Consider the following 15597-nt stretch of genomic DNA (forward strand, 5'->3'; position numbering starts at 1 on the left):
AGATTTTGTTGTTGCCTGCTAGAAAAATTTCTTCTGCGTGATTCTCGAACTGGGTAAACAAACTGCGGTCACAACATAAGCGCGCAGAAGCACCACTATCAACGCACCACATATGTTTTTGTGAATTTACTGCGTCGTGCATTGTAAATGCTCGGTCGGGTTGAACATTAGTTTCTCTCTTCTGCTCTCCTTTGTTAGGTCTGCCTCTGCACTGCGCTGCGAAATGATCAACACGTCCGCAAATAAAGCGTTTCAAATTTGTTTTTCGTCTTTGAATCTTGTTACCATTGCCGTTGTTTTTGTTGGTGACTGCGTTTCGTTTTTTGTGCTTTTGTTTACGTGCCAAAAAAACTCGAACACTACCATTGGCATTCGCACCGTCGTTGTTGACTTTTCGGCATTCACTTTCCTCACTCAATTTTACCTTCAGAGTGCTTAGTAGTGATAACTTATCTCTGGCTTCCAACGCAACAACCAAATTATGGTATGATTGTGGAAGGCTTGCTAACAGCATAATGACGAATAACTCCTCCTTTGGGCGATTCCAGTCTCGGCCAATTTCTCCACTGTGGACACATATTTGCAAATGTACTCCTGTACATATTCCTCGTCAGTCATACGCATTTGCAAAAGGTGTTTGAAGAGAGGAACTTTTCGAACCGGTCTCTTTGGTCGGTGTACCTCTTTAATTGTTTAATTTGATCCATGTGTCTGCCGCAATTTTACAATTTTTAATTTCAATATAATTTTGTTTTCTCGTCCTTGTTTGTTGCTGTGGGCTCTGGTTTAATATCTTCTCCAGACACAACCGACCAAAAGCCTTGATGTACAAAAACACTTTTAACTTAAAGAGATTCCATGAATCGTAATTGTTGTTGTCCAGCTTCTGGATGTTGAAGAGCGAATTCATATTGAGCAGGTGGAATTCGGTGGAAGAAATATTAATGGAACTTTTTCAAATATCAAACCATTTACATCTCGTTGTGCTCTCATCCTTTCCTCCTCGTTCCCTATCGACGCCAATGTTTTGTTTGCCTTACTTATGGCTTGTTTTAAACCATCCATAGATTCACTTCTAGAGGCATATTTTAAAAGTGTTTCTTCTTTCGCGTAAAGTTTCCTAAATACAAAACAACCGAGGTGTGTATTTACTGTGATCTTTAATCAGTTCTAATAGTTCCTGAATTGAAAGAACTTTACATTCTCCTCTTTTTTTTTTTTTGCTGTTGAAGCCATTGTCGACCAAACACCTTGACTAGCCATTTTTCAATTACAAACTCACAGATAGAACTTTAACTCAAAATAAGAAGGGGAATCCCAGAATTTTACATCAATCATGTATTTGGTGCACGGATAATAGAGGTAAGCATGGTTAATAGTTGAAGCACGGATAGTAGAGATAAACCACGGTTAATAGAGGTCCAAAACCAAAAACACAGCATCCCGGTTAACCGGTGAAAAGATACCCGGATAATCGAAGTTCAAATGTACATTCAGTCTCTAAATAAAAATTGACCGGTCAAGTTGTACGCGACTTTATAATAAAGAAAAAAACAACTTAAAAATTTGCCTCTAGAAGTAAATCTATGGTTGACTTGAAAACAAGACATACACAAAAAAAATCTGAAAATCCAAAAGTTGATTTCGCAACATAGGAATGGTTTCGTCAAGAAAGATTCAATGGAATCCCAATTTCGGGTGAGTTGACTCAAATTTAAAGCCAAATAATTTCATGAAAAACTAAACATAAATTCGGAATGCAAGTACTTAACTGCTTGGCTAAAAAAAATCCAAAAAATGTGCTGATTATGAATCAGCCATTCTGTTTGTAGAAGTCAAACGGGAATATATTCAAAGTGAAAATCTGTCAACTGAATTATCTATTGATGGATACAAAGCATCAATAGATAATTGGGTACAAAGCATTAAAAGAGGGCATAGCCGCCTTGCTTTATTGTAATGCAGCTGGGACGCACAGATGCAAATTCATTGTAATAGGAAAAAGTGCCAATCAAGAGCATTAAAAAATTTTTTAAAACCTTCCTGTAATTTATAAATCAAATTAAAAAGCCTGGACATATTTCTCAAGTGGTTCAACAACAATTTTGTGTCAGAAGTAAGAGAACATCAACAAAACATTGGCTTCGATAAGAAGTGCAAGTGTTTTTGCTTCTAGATAATCGTCCAGCATAATCGGATGTAAGTGTTCTGACGAAAAGGCGAACTATATCGCTGTATACAACAAGACATTGTAATACCTCCTGGATGGTCTATTGATAGCCTCTCAAAGAGTATCAAGTGCGATGATAATGTCACATCCTGTGCTATTGTATCTGATACCGGCATAATACATATGGCTAATCAAAGCGAAGATTACGAGACTGATGGTTGTTCCGAAGAATCAGACAAAGGAAACTCAAAAGAACGGAAACACCCATATTAGCTTAAGAAATAAAGGAATGCATTGTTCTATTGGAATTTCTTGAAAATAATAGTAGTAATGGATGTACATCGCCTACAAACAAATCTGCATAAACAAAAATTTTACGCACAAAAACAAACACCATTGCATAATTACTTTATTCAGTTAAATATAATATACACATTTATTTAAAAACGCAATCTATATACCAATGTACGCATATAAAACCATAAAAACTCTGTATGGCATTGAAAAAAATTAAGAAACATACATAACTTTTCGAACCGAACACTAATTTTGGTAATAAAATTCAATGATTTGCAAGCGTTGCTCGTTAGTAAGTCTATTCATGATGAAATGTCAAAGCATACTGAGCATCTTTCTCTTTGACACCATGTCTGAAATCCCACGTGATCTGTCAAATACTAATGCATGAAAATCCTAACCTCAAAAAAATCACCCTTTATAACGTATGTCCCTCCAAGCTCAGCACTACTACATCTCCGTATTGGGTTGTGGTTCGATAACAACAATCAATAACGCATTCACGCCTTCACATTTAAAATTGGTTTTAGATTATTGTTATTAATTTTACATATCAATTCCAAATTATCAGACATGACGCTTATTTTGCACCATCAACACTATTCAAAATGTTGCTTTCTTTCTTCTTACACTTTTATGCAAAACAATGTACAATGAGGATCAATCCCACACTAAACAAAGGGTACCATAGGATCCATACCAATGAGATTTTCATAACACCATGATTTGCAACCCTAATAGAATCAATCCCTCATATTCCACCGCCAATCCCGTAATAAACATATCCTCCACACTTTACAACACACAAGAAATGCGCAAGTGCCACAGCCATATCAATGACATTTTTATGGCAACATAATTAATTAAGCAACATAACCTAACCTACCACCGTCAATCCTTTCGCAAACATATCCTCTACACTTTACAATACACAAGGAATGAGTGCCTTCAAAGGGTTACATAGGGTCTATATCAATGCCATTTTTATGACATCATAATTAGTAGACAACCCTAGTTAAACAAGCAATTAACTGTCTATACGTAATTAATTTGAATTTGTAAACACCAACCATTGATTTATGCGTAAGCAACAACTTTATAAACGTTGTCTCGTGACATTGGATGATAAAACTTTATCTGGAAAAGGGCTAAACTAATTTAATTTTTTAGATCCCTAAAATGCAACCAAAACAATTATTTAAATTTTTTAAATAGTATGTTTTATAAATATGGGCGTTCGCCGTGTATTTTTGTCGAAGATTCTAAAGCGCGTTGAGCTTTGTTTTTGAGTGTCGCGTTGCAAAATGGAACTCTGCAAACAAATCCCACGAAAGCGACGCATGAAGTTAAAAAAATTTCAACTTTGACGCTTGAAGTTAGCATCGTTCAGTGCTGCCACATGTAGATACAATAATTTTTTAGTCGTCAAAGCTAAAAATTGTTCAACTTTTGCGTGTCGATTTCTTGGCGTTTGTTTGCAACGTTGCATTTTTCGATACAGCGTTTCTGTTTTGGCCTTAGCATTGACTTATTGCAGCGTTTGTTTGTTACCATTTTTCCAACTGTCATAACCTTGTTTCACGTCCCTTTAGTGACACTTCTCCCGGCCGACACGGGATAACTATGAGCATCACACAGGCTGGAACTTTGAGCTCCAACTTGCGTGGTGTCCATCGTTACCACGAAAAGCTACTGGGGGCGTCTACAGTTTGCGGATGCTGGAAAGCTCCGTTTTTATGCAGAGTAGCTGCAAATGCGTCCGGGGCAGTCAGCGATTTTCGAGGTGAGAGTCTCAGTGTGGCGTCAGGTGGCACTGGCTCTTAATTAAATACTGAGTGCCAATGATACTTGAGATGACAAGGCGAGTTATTGGCGTCTTCAAATAACCAATGGCCAACATCAGCGTCTGTTCCCAGGTTAGGAGCGGCTGGGGGCGAGCGTTGGATCTTGGAGCAAGCGACTCGCCACAACGAGGGATACATGTGCAATCCCACAAAACCCATGCGGTTGGGGCGCTGGGCCAGTAACCCGCCCCGGAAAACTATGATGAACAAAGGAATAGTAAAAACGGAGGTTGAGCCTCCACGAGGTAACGTCCGATAATTGGTTGAGGCTATTATATATCTACTATAATAGATTTCGCGCGGCAAAAAAACATGGTAGTTAGTAGCAATATATTTCAAAATCAAAATATTCAAAAAGCTACATGGCTGTCACCCGATCAAAACACGAGGAATCAATTGATCACGTTGTGATAGATGGAAGGCATTTATCCAGCGTGTTAGATGTACGATCGATCCGTGGATCGAATATAGATTCGGATCATTACCTTGTAGCGGCAAAGGTTCGCACCCGTTTGAACATAGCGAGGAAAGTATGATTTGACACTGCACGGAAGCTGGACCTTAAAAAAAGGCAAACACAACAGATGTCAGCGGCATACTCCACTCGACTGACCCAACTGCTTGATGAAAGCAGTCCTTGTTCCGATGATATAATGGCGCAGTGGCAAACTATTGCCCACTCCATGAAAAATGCCGCGAAATCCGTACTTGGGTACCGGAAGCCGCCTCCAAGAAACCCATCGTACGACCAAGAGTGTCGAGATGCTACTAAGCCAAGAATGCGGCATATAGAGCAACCCTGCAATCAGTAGCAACGCGCCAGATGAAGGAGAGGTATGGGGAGAGAAGGAGATTCTATCAAAGAATTAAACATCAAACCGATGGCTTTGGTGCAGGCATATCCTCCTGCAGAGGCAAAGAAGGAAATCTGGTATCTGACACAGATAGCATGCTGAGGATATGGAAAGTACATTTTACCCAACTGCTAGTGTCCGACGCTGGTGCCGAAGATAATACCGCAGAATCAATCAATAATGATGGTTAGAATGTTTACCTAGAAGTCAGAATGAGGTCCAAGTAGCAGTGACCCGACTAAAGAACAACAAGGAGCGGACGGGTTGCCCTCTGAACCATTTAAGACCGGCGGCGACACGCTGAAGGCGTATGCATCAGCTTATCTGCACAATCTGGATAGAGGGACGCATACCCGATGATTGGAACCTTAGCATACTATGTCCCGTACACAAGAAAGGAGACAAGGCGGAATGTGCTAACTACAGAGGAATAAGTCTTCTCCCCATCGCATACAAGATACTCTCGAGCGTACTATGTAAAAGATTAAAACCTAAAGTCATTGAGATAATTGGGCCCTATCAATGCGGCTTTAGACCTGGAAAATCCACCCTGGACCAGATATTCACACTACGCCAAATCCTGGAAAAGACCCTAGAATGACAAATCAACTCCTACCATCGCTTTGTTGACTACAAAGCCGCTTTCGATACCCCTTTACGTTCAAATGTATTATAAGCCATGTCTGAGTTTGGTATATAATAAGACTCTGCTTGATTACACTTGCTGATACCCGTTCCTCAGTAAGAATAGAAAAAAATCTCTCCGAACCATTTAATACCAAACAAGGCTTCAGACAAGGAGACAGCCTATCGTGTGATCAATATCCTGTTGGAAAAGATTATACGAGATGCAGATGTGAATAGATATGGCAGACTTCTCACAAAGAGAACACATGCTACTCGCCTATGCCGACGACATCGACATCATAGGTAGGTCACCGGAGATAGTAGCGGCTGCCTTTGGGTCTGGCAGTAAGTGGAGATAAGACGAAATGGATGGTTTCAACTCCCGAAACGCTATATACAACCAAGCAGGTAAAGAAAATGAAGAAAGTTGATAATGAAGAATAATAGTGGCAAACAGATGCTACTTTATGCAGTACTTGGAATATTTGAGAGAAAGATTCATCGTTAAATATATGAACCAATTTGCGTTAATGGAGAATATAGGCGACGTTTGAATCACGAGCTGTATGACGACGATAGCATAGTTACACACATCAAAATATAACAGCTGCGTTGGTTAGGTCATGTTGTCAGAATGGATGAAGAAGCTCCAGCAAAGAAGTCTTTAGAAGGCAAACACAGTGGTACAAACCGGGAAGACCAAAAGCCCGATGGAAAGATCAAGTGGTGGGATACACCTCGAAAGATCGAGGCGCTTGGAACGCAATTCTACGTTCGGCTAGTGAAACATTTGTTCTGTCGTAGCCAATTAAACTAAACTAACTTAGTGACACTCCTATTGACCACGTCTATAGCAATCTTAATTGCAAACAAATGCTAAAACGGTTGAAAATTAACTTTCCGATCAAAACATTTTCCATTGTCAAATTGATTCAAATACTAGCAATGATAATACTGTGGAATTCGTAGAACGACACTGCGACTATGGAAAGGTAAAGGAGCTAATCCCTCATAACCTACTACTATCTAACCTTACGTGTGTTTCATTTGCTGATATTTCTCATTTGCTATCTTATGTTTCTAATGCTGTAGCCCAACCGACAGAGGAAAGAAAAAGGAAAAATGTATTGAAATATGAGATATCACCATTAATAGATGCCGATTTAGAAGAGGTTATAGAACACAAGAAGAAATTATTCAGACTAAAAAGGAAAAATTATTCATATGCTCTAAAAATAGTCATAAAAAGAATAAGTCGAATGTTCAATGGGTATTTATCTTAATGAAAATCTTTCAAATATACAAAATCAACCAAGGAAATGTTGACATTTCTTAAACAATACACTTGAAAGAAAATCGAAGACCGAAATAGCGAAAGATGATCAAGATGAATGGATACATTCTGACCTGGTAAAAGCAACAAAATTAATGACTTTTTATAGACACAGTTGCGGATTTGAGACTTAGATTTCAATCAAGTTCTGATCATTTTCACTCGATTAGAACTCTAATATACCATCATAATAGTTTAAAATTAGAGCACACTACGAATTATAATACTTAATTTGAATCGAAATAAAAGTTGTGGCCTAGAAAAAAAATAGCTCAAAAAACCTTATATGACTGTGCACAAGATCTAACTCCATTCTTAACTATTATTTTCAATGCTGTCATAAATAGCTCTACCTATCCGGATTCCTTGAAGATACAAAAGACGGTACTAATACCATAGGAGACACGTTTTTAGCAGTACAGACCAGTAGCACTCCTGTCCATTATAAACAAAATATTAGAAAAATTATTTTCTCGCAACTTTCTGCTTACTTTCACGAAGAATGTTTGTTATTCAAAAATCATTACGGGTTTCAGAAAGGGTGTGGAACTGAGGAAACAATAGTAAATGTCGTGAACTGTATATGCGAGGGTTTGGATCGTGCCTTTTCTGCAGTCGCTGAAATTCATTCTAAAAACGTATACGTGGCAATGAGTTGTAGTTTTTCGGAGCTATTTACAAAATCGAAAACAGATTTTATAGAAAATTGTTTATGTATCCTGACGACATCATTATCCATATTTTATCCTTATAAACATGATCTGACACTAAAAGCAGTTGTAGAACGAGACGCAGCTCTAATTTGTGAATATGCAAAACTTTACAAATAAGTTTTGAATACCAATAAAACTAAATGTGTTGCATTTAGATCTCAAACACATCGTTTTCCCAGTACCTACCATGTTATGGAAGATGGTAAAGTAATTCCTGAGGTGGATAACATTAAGTATTTAGGCATTGATTTACAAAGCACTCTGAGCTGGAGTCTACATATAAAGGAAATGAGAGACAAAATAACTCCTGGTGTGTGAATTTTATACAAATATAAAAATAAACTGAGCCAGCAAGTTAAGATCTTTGTTTTCAAATCATTGGTATAAAGTCACCTAAATAATTTGCCCATTATTAATGGTTACAAAAATATTTCAGATTTGAAATCCTGGCAAGTTTTCAGAACAAAGCATTGGAATCAGTATATAATTAAGGGAGATGTACTCCACACTCATGCTTTACACAGAATTTGCACCGATACCAGGTTTTGGATAATATAAAAATCAAGTTTTGACATACATTTGTAAAGTAGTAAATAATATCGGTTACCGGAGACAGATCTAACCTCAGAGTAATCAGATGTCGTTTAGAAAAAAACAAAATATCGGGATGTTTAGAGTGCAACAATTTGTCCTTATGTATAACAATAAGGGATTTCAAAAATCTAATAAAATAATATTTACATCAAGACATTGAAATGCTTCTAATGTGGTTACATATATATAAGTTATTTTATTTAAACAAGTTTTGTTATTTTAATATGTAAATTCTCGCAAACAGTTGTCATAGAGGTGCTGAGGCATATAAATGAATTGTATTTAATATAAATTTGTTTATACAAAATGGAATTAAAAAAAAGGTTAACTCAAAAACCCCATTCATTTGAAATTTGTCATTTCTTTTAAATAAAATTTTTACTGTTTAAATAAAAATTAATAATTGATATTTATTTATTATATACCTACACAACAAGAAAATAGTTACAGTGCAGGCTTATTATATTTTATAAAATGTCCCTCATAACAAAAAAGATAAGAATAACAACAGGTTTAACGTATGCTTTTATTTTCCAATCACTTGCCGTGATATAAAAAATATCGAATATCTATATCAAAAGAAGAATCTTATTGTAGCCGTTCAGTGAAGCGGACGTGTTTTTATTTTGCTCCTCAAAGTAAAAAATAAATATATGTATATTCGTATCTCGGAATAGGTACTACCTATTACGAAAAAAAAAAATTTAAAGCCTTCTGGAGGCTAGACTCCAAAGACTCAACATTTGCGGTGGTGGCGTCAGACCGCAGCATCTTGTCCTCCCCTCCTATAGGTTTGGGTGCCTTGGTACCTGTAGTCGAGAGAAATGCTTCAAGCGCACAACTAGTCGTCAGACTAATAAAAGGGGAAGAGACGGATAAACCAGAGGGATACACAGTTCGTCCCAAGACTTTAAGTAAAGGTGGAGTTTCTGACTCGGATTTAGAAAGCGACTATATCAATGAAACAGTCATCGCAGCCGAACCGAGAGATGAGGGCATCGGGATGACAGCAGAAGTGAGCGATGGCTTTGCTAAGCTCACAAGCAGACCGAGAAAGCGATCCGATGCACGACGAAGGAGACAGAGGAGTATGTACCGGCAGCGTAATCGGGCAAAGGTGCAGGATGCTGGAAGGGATAGAACTGGCATTCCAAGCACTTCCACGGAAGCTGGAAAAAGAATAAGATTTCCCGAAGAGGATAACACTACTAAAATACTGAAGAAAGAAAAAGTACTCTGGGAAAACCAAGCTAGCCATCCCGCAATGGAGACTCCAGACTGTGTCCTGCGGAGGTGGACAAAGTTGGAACAGGAACGAAGGAAGCGCGCACGGCCCCCGACTCTTCATGGAGGACTGTGACTTCCAAAAGGAGGCCACAGCCATCACGGAAGGGGAAGATGGTCGCTGAGAATGGTAAAGAGCCGCCCTCTTACGCCAGAGTGGCAAGGAAGCACAAGAGAGATGAGCTGACTTATGCAGTCATCAATATCGGCTGTGCATCCGGTAGAATTCCACCAGATCATCGGTCCCAAGTGGAGGATCTGGTTAACGATCGGATTTTTGAACATGTGTGGAACTCTGCAGAGGTTCCACCCATACAAATGATGCGCTGCGAGTTTAGAGGCGACATCCTTACGCTGCGTTTTGCGTCGGCGGAATGTATTGATACCGTCAAACAGCTCGTCAGAGATATTCAAGCTCCTTGGGAGGGCGCAAAGGTCGACCTTGTGAGAAAGGTGGATATCCCCCAGCTCATAAAGGCTACGGTCTTCATCAAGGGATGAGGCAGAAAATTTGCGACGGAACGCATGTTGGGATTCTTGGGCAAGCAAAACCAAGGTTTGGTCGCAGAGAAGTGGAAGGTCTTCCACAGGGAGGGGAAGGAGGAAGGAACGCTCTTTGCGGTTGGCATTGATCAAGTCTCCGTGACGAGTTTGGCTAAGATAAAGGCATGGCGCACTACAGGGCAAAGCTGTCTTTTTCAAGATTGCGAAGACTAAGATAGGCAGAAATTTTCATACTGCGACGTCCACCAGGCCATGCAGTGGCAGGTGACTCAACACAACCTAACAAACAGGAACCCGACGAAGGACCCATCACCGACTTAAAGATTCGGAATACTGGGATAGGTAAAGATCCTAATATTGAAACATTAGGCAGCGCTGCTATAGGAGACTCAATGCAACCCAACGAACAGGGGACCGATGATGGTACCATTACCTACTCCCAAGAAGCCCATTTACTTAAGATTTGGAAGGCTAAGATAGGCAAAGATCCTAGTATTGAAACACGAGGCAGAACAGGGAATGGAAACCCAATAAAGCTTAACGAACAGGGACCCGACGATGGAACCATTACCGACTTAAAAAGTCGGAAGACTAGACAAGGAATGAACCTAAAACGATGACATCAGGCAGTGTAGTGACAGGAAAGTCAATTCAGTTTAAAGAACAGGGAGCAGACGATGAGATCATCACCTTCTCCCAAGATGCCCATTTACTGGAGGACCAATAATTGAGGTAATCCAGATAAACCTCCACCGGAGCGAGACTGCTACAAACGCTCTGACGGAGAAAATCAGCAAGGGCAAGATACATATTGCCTTAATTCAGGAGCCATGAACGGCCCGGAACAAGGTCTCTGGACTAAACCACTAAACCATATCAACTACCAATTATTCTATGCTATCACTGGTACTCGGCCGAGGACCTGCGTTATTTGTCATAGAAATTTGAATTACGTATTTTCCCCAGAGTTGTCAACGTCGGATGCAACAGTTATCTGCCTTTCGACTCTCCGACACCGCCACCCACGTCGGAGCTGCAACGGCTGGCGGGGAAAGCAAAACAGTCAGGAAACGAGGTACTAAAAGGGTGCGATGCGAACTCTCACCACATTTCGTGGGGTAGCACCATCACTAATAAGCGGGACCAATCCCTGGCAGAGTTCTTGAATACTAACGACCTAATAATACTTAATATTGGTAACACCGCTACCTTTGTTAATAGGATTAGGCAGGAGGTATTAGATGTGACGATATGTTCCGAAAATCTGATCGATGAGGATGAGGTTTGGAAGGTCTCCATGGAACACTCTTTCTCAGATCATCGCTACATTAGGTTTAGAATAACACGGCCACCGCCGAATCCGATAAGCTTCGGCAATAAGTTGAAAACCAACTGGACAAAATTCGGAAGGCTACTCAGAAGAAGACTTGGGCAAGATAATTTAGACTGTCCAAGCATAGAAGAGATGGACGAAAATGTCAACTGGATTACGACTGCACTAGTGGGATCCTTCGAAGATAGTTGTCCTCTTCGGGAAAGAAAATCAGCCTAAGAATAACCCTGGATGACCGGGGAGATTCGCAATATTGGGAAAGATGTCCGCAGACTTTTTAACAGAGCACGTCGTAAAAAAGCTGAAGTTTATTGGGATGTGTATTACACATGGCTCAAGAAATACAATAAGATTACCAGAGGGGCAAAACGTGCCTCCTGGAAGATTTTCTACGAACAGGTCGATAGCGTTAATGACGCTACCAAGGAAAATATTTCTCTCAAAAATCTATGTCCAAACTGAAACTTTAGTAGACGATATGGGAGTGAGAGCAAAGACAACGGGGGACATGTTTAAGATTTGATGAAAACCCATTTTCCACAGGATACGAAGGGACTCACGGAGACACCGGAATCTTGGAATAATGACGTTGATCGAAGGAACGGAATTTATGGTGAAGGAATCCTTGAGGAAATTCAACCATTTAAGTCACCCGGATCTGATGGAATATTTCCGGATTTACTACAGAAAGAGGCAGACTATCTGGCGCCTCGTCTGGCTAAAATTTTCAAAGCGTGCCTAGGACTATCATATGCTCCGAAAGCCTGGCAAGAGGTAAGGGTGGTGTTTATACCTAAGCCCGACAAGGCAAGTTATGCCTACAGACCCACAATCCTTACGTCCTTTATACTTAAAACCATGGAACGTATTGTGGACACCATGATAAAGAGTATGACATGCAGCGAACTTCTCAAATATAAGCAGCATGCCTATGTCAAGGGAAGGTCGGTGGAGACTGCCCTGCACGAGGTTGTGCATAAAATAGAAGAATCCTTCGATGCCAAAACGTTCATACTGGCGGAATGCATTGACATCGAGGGGGCTTTTAACAATATGCGGAACGACACATTGATCCAATCCTTAGACCAGTACCGGGGGGATCGGTCCTTAGAGACTGGATAAACCATATGCTAAGGAACAGGTGGATAAATTGTGTGTTCAATGGCATAAATATAAGGGAGAAAGTGGCACAGGGCACGCCACAGGGGGGGCATTTTATCGCCACTCCTATGGGTGACCACCATAAATGTCCTATTACGGATGCTGACTGAGGAGGGATTTGATGTTATAATACTTTTAAGAGGTAAGGATCCGAACGAGCTATGTAAAAGGGCCGAAAGGGTCTTGCATTTGGCATATGGGCTAGACCCAGAGGTCTCAATGTTAACCCAGAGAAGAATGAAGTATGCCTGTTCACGAGGAAGACGAAGGTGAACGAATTTAGCGCACTACGTTTCCTTAATAAAACGATTTCGATATCTGACAAGGTCAAATACTTAGATGTGATCTTGGACAGAAAACTGAATTGGAAGTGTCACATTCAGTAGCGTACTGAGAAAGCCCACAGATGTTGGGCACTATATAGACGGGCCGTAGGCTCGAAATAGGGCCTGGATCCTAGTAGAGTCTACTGGCGTGATTAGACCAATACTTACTTCGCCTCAGTAGTTTGATGACTGCTATGGAGGAAAAGTGCAGCATAAAAACCATACAACAGGTTCAGAGAACATGGCATAGGCGGAGCGATGAGGGCCACGCACACTAGGACACTGGAGACTATTCTAGATATCCGACCCATTGACATACAGATTAAGTGTGAGGCAGCCACTACGGCTATGAGACTTAAGGTGATGGGACAATGGATTGAGGATGGGAGCAGCTCATACCATCGCGGTATAATCGAAGCGACGATAGGAAACCTGGAAGGAAGGGGAGAGGTTTCCGATCGGAAACCTGAGATGAACCTTGAAGTCGAGTGCGAGGCACTGCTGCCATCGGTCTTGGATTGACGGAACCCTAGTATTGCCATCTGGAAGATCACGTTACACGGATGGATCAAAGCTAGAGGACAGAGTGGGCCTGGGGGTTTACATTGAAAACCCAGGGACTGACTTCTGTTTTAGACTGCCTGACCATAATACCGTCCTGCAGGCGGAGATCCGGGCAATCAAGGAATGCGTGAAGTGGTGTGGTGCTAACGCGAGGACGTCGAGTGTGAACATCTTTACCGACAGTAAATTGCCATAAGGGCAAGAACAACCAGGACGGTAAGGTCACGAACAGTCTTGCAGTGTAAGAAGGAGATTAACTCCTTCTATGAGGATGGAAAAATCCACTTCGTTTGGGTGCCGGGCCATAACGGAGTAAGGGGAAATGAAAGGGCAGACGATTTGACGGTGAAGGCCAGAGGACTGCCGTCAATAAACTTGGTTATCCCGAAGCCTTCGGGTCGACGCCGTCCGAGTTAAAGGAGTGGGCGACGAATGCGCATGCAACATTGTGGAACAGCGAAACAAGGGGGATCCAGATCGTGAGAAGACGAGGATATTGCTGAAAGGAAGCAAGAAGGAGGTCAGTATAGCTATTGGTATCATAACAGGACACATAGAACTACGAGCTCACTTATGTAAAATCGGTGCGTCAAGTGATAGCATGTGTAGGGCATGCGGGGAAGATGATGAAACGTTGGAGCATTTCCTTTGTCATCACCCGTCTTTTGCGTCCAACAGATACCGGTACGTAGGTGGACACACAATATCAGACATGAACCAACATAGGAGAGTGGCATTGAAAAGAATTAAGATTTATGTAAGTAGCGCGGAATTCCTACATTAAATTTTTTTTGAGAGATTACTTAATGGTTTTTAGTGCGCACAACAAGCCGATTACTGGCTTTGATGTATGTCCATAGTGGCATGGGGCGGATTAATATCTGCACCCTCTTTTCAACCTAACCTAACCTATATCAAAAAAATTAAAGCAATTAACACCTTGTTTGAAAAGATGTTTATAAGTCAATACCATGTTTAGAACCCATTTACACTGCTCTTTAAATCGGGATTTAATGACTCGATTATCTGTTTTTCCTTTATGAAATTAGCTGACGAAAGCCTTAAATCTGTATTTAATGAGCAGTGAAAACGTGGTTTTGATCGCTCTAATTTAGGTGTATATATGTTCTTTATAAGAACCATCACACACATAAACAACGAAAAATGGCGCGAACTAATAATAAACACAAAATCAGAGTTGCATTAATAGCTGATTTTAACAGATAGTGCACTCAATATAATCTTGTTCAACAATTGCTCCTACCTATCCTGACTAGTATCTAAAATCTCAAAGCAATGAAAGATATATTATTATCAGAGGTAAACACCATTTTTTTATATATCGATTTAAAGAATTCTACCAATTTTGAGAATAAATGGTGCCACTCCGGCCTATTATAAGCTTCACGATGAATTGGTATTACTTACATGCAAAAAAGAGCGTATTGTGGCAAATTTGAAGCACAATTAAATTCAAACATTTCTGCTGGAAATAAATTATTTGACAAGTAATGCTCTCATTGAATATACGCCGGAATTTATTTTTAAATACATTAGTTTTTAATCGTCCAATTTTATTTACGCTGTTAAATTTGTCACACTGAATAAACTACTCTTCATATACTTTCTAATTTACTTGTAATGTCAAGTTGCAATTTGAACCTTTTCCAACACGCAAATGACAGATAACGATTAAGTCACCAAAAATCGACTATCCCTACTATTGTTCAAGAAAACTAAATTAATTTGCAATAGTTGGTATTTTCTACTTTGGTTTGATTGTGATACATCACACACTCATTTGGAAGCACACAAATGTGAATGTGTCTTTGCTACCCTAACTTTGAGACTGCGTTTGCGCAATATAACTGTAGGTGAGTGCAGTATTTCTCTCACATAATTTACGGTGTACTTAATCACATCGGGGCCATATTCACAAAACTTAATGAAGCATTATAATAAGTTTATTTGGGATAGGTCTATTTATTCAAAG

The 15597-nt window shown here is 40.0% G+C and overlaps 1 protein-coding gene across 12 annotated transcripts in view; it reads right to left on the reverse strand.

Moving 5' to 3' along the window:
• LOC106093487 (putative FERM domain-containing protein FRMD8P1) overlaps positions 1–15411 on the reverse strand; it is a 251624-nt gene extending 236213 nt beyond the window's left edge. For 6 of the 12 annotated variants that reach the window (XR_009397259.1, XR_009397253.1, XR_009397257.1 and 3 more), the window contains exon 1: positions 15033–15409. The gene's annotated coding sequence lies outside the window, so the exon portion shown is untranslated. Of the gene's footprint in view, positions 1–15032 lie in introns of all 12 variants that reach the window. The other 6 variants (XR_009397254.1, XR_009397256.1, XR_009397255.1 and 3 more) reach the window with 5 other exon arrangements.
• Positions 15412–15597: the final 186 nt, after the last annotated feature.

This window comes from Stomoxys calcitrans, chromosome 2 (genome assembly GCF_963082655.1).
Source record: "Stomoxys calcitrans chromosome 2, idStoCalc2.1, whole genome shotgun sequence".
Classification (NCBI taxonomy): domain Eukaryota; kingdom Metazoa; phylum Arthropoda; class Insecta; order Diptera; family Muscidae; genus Stomoxys; species Stomoxys calcitrans.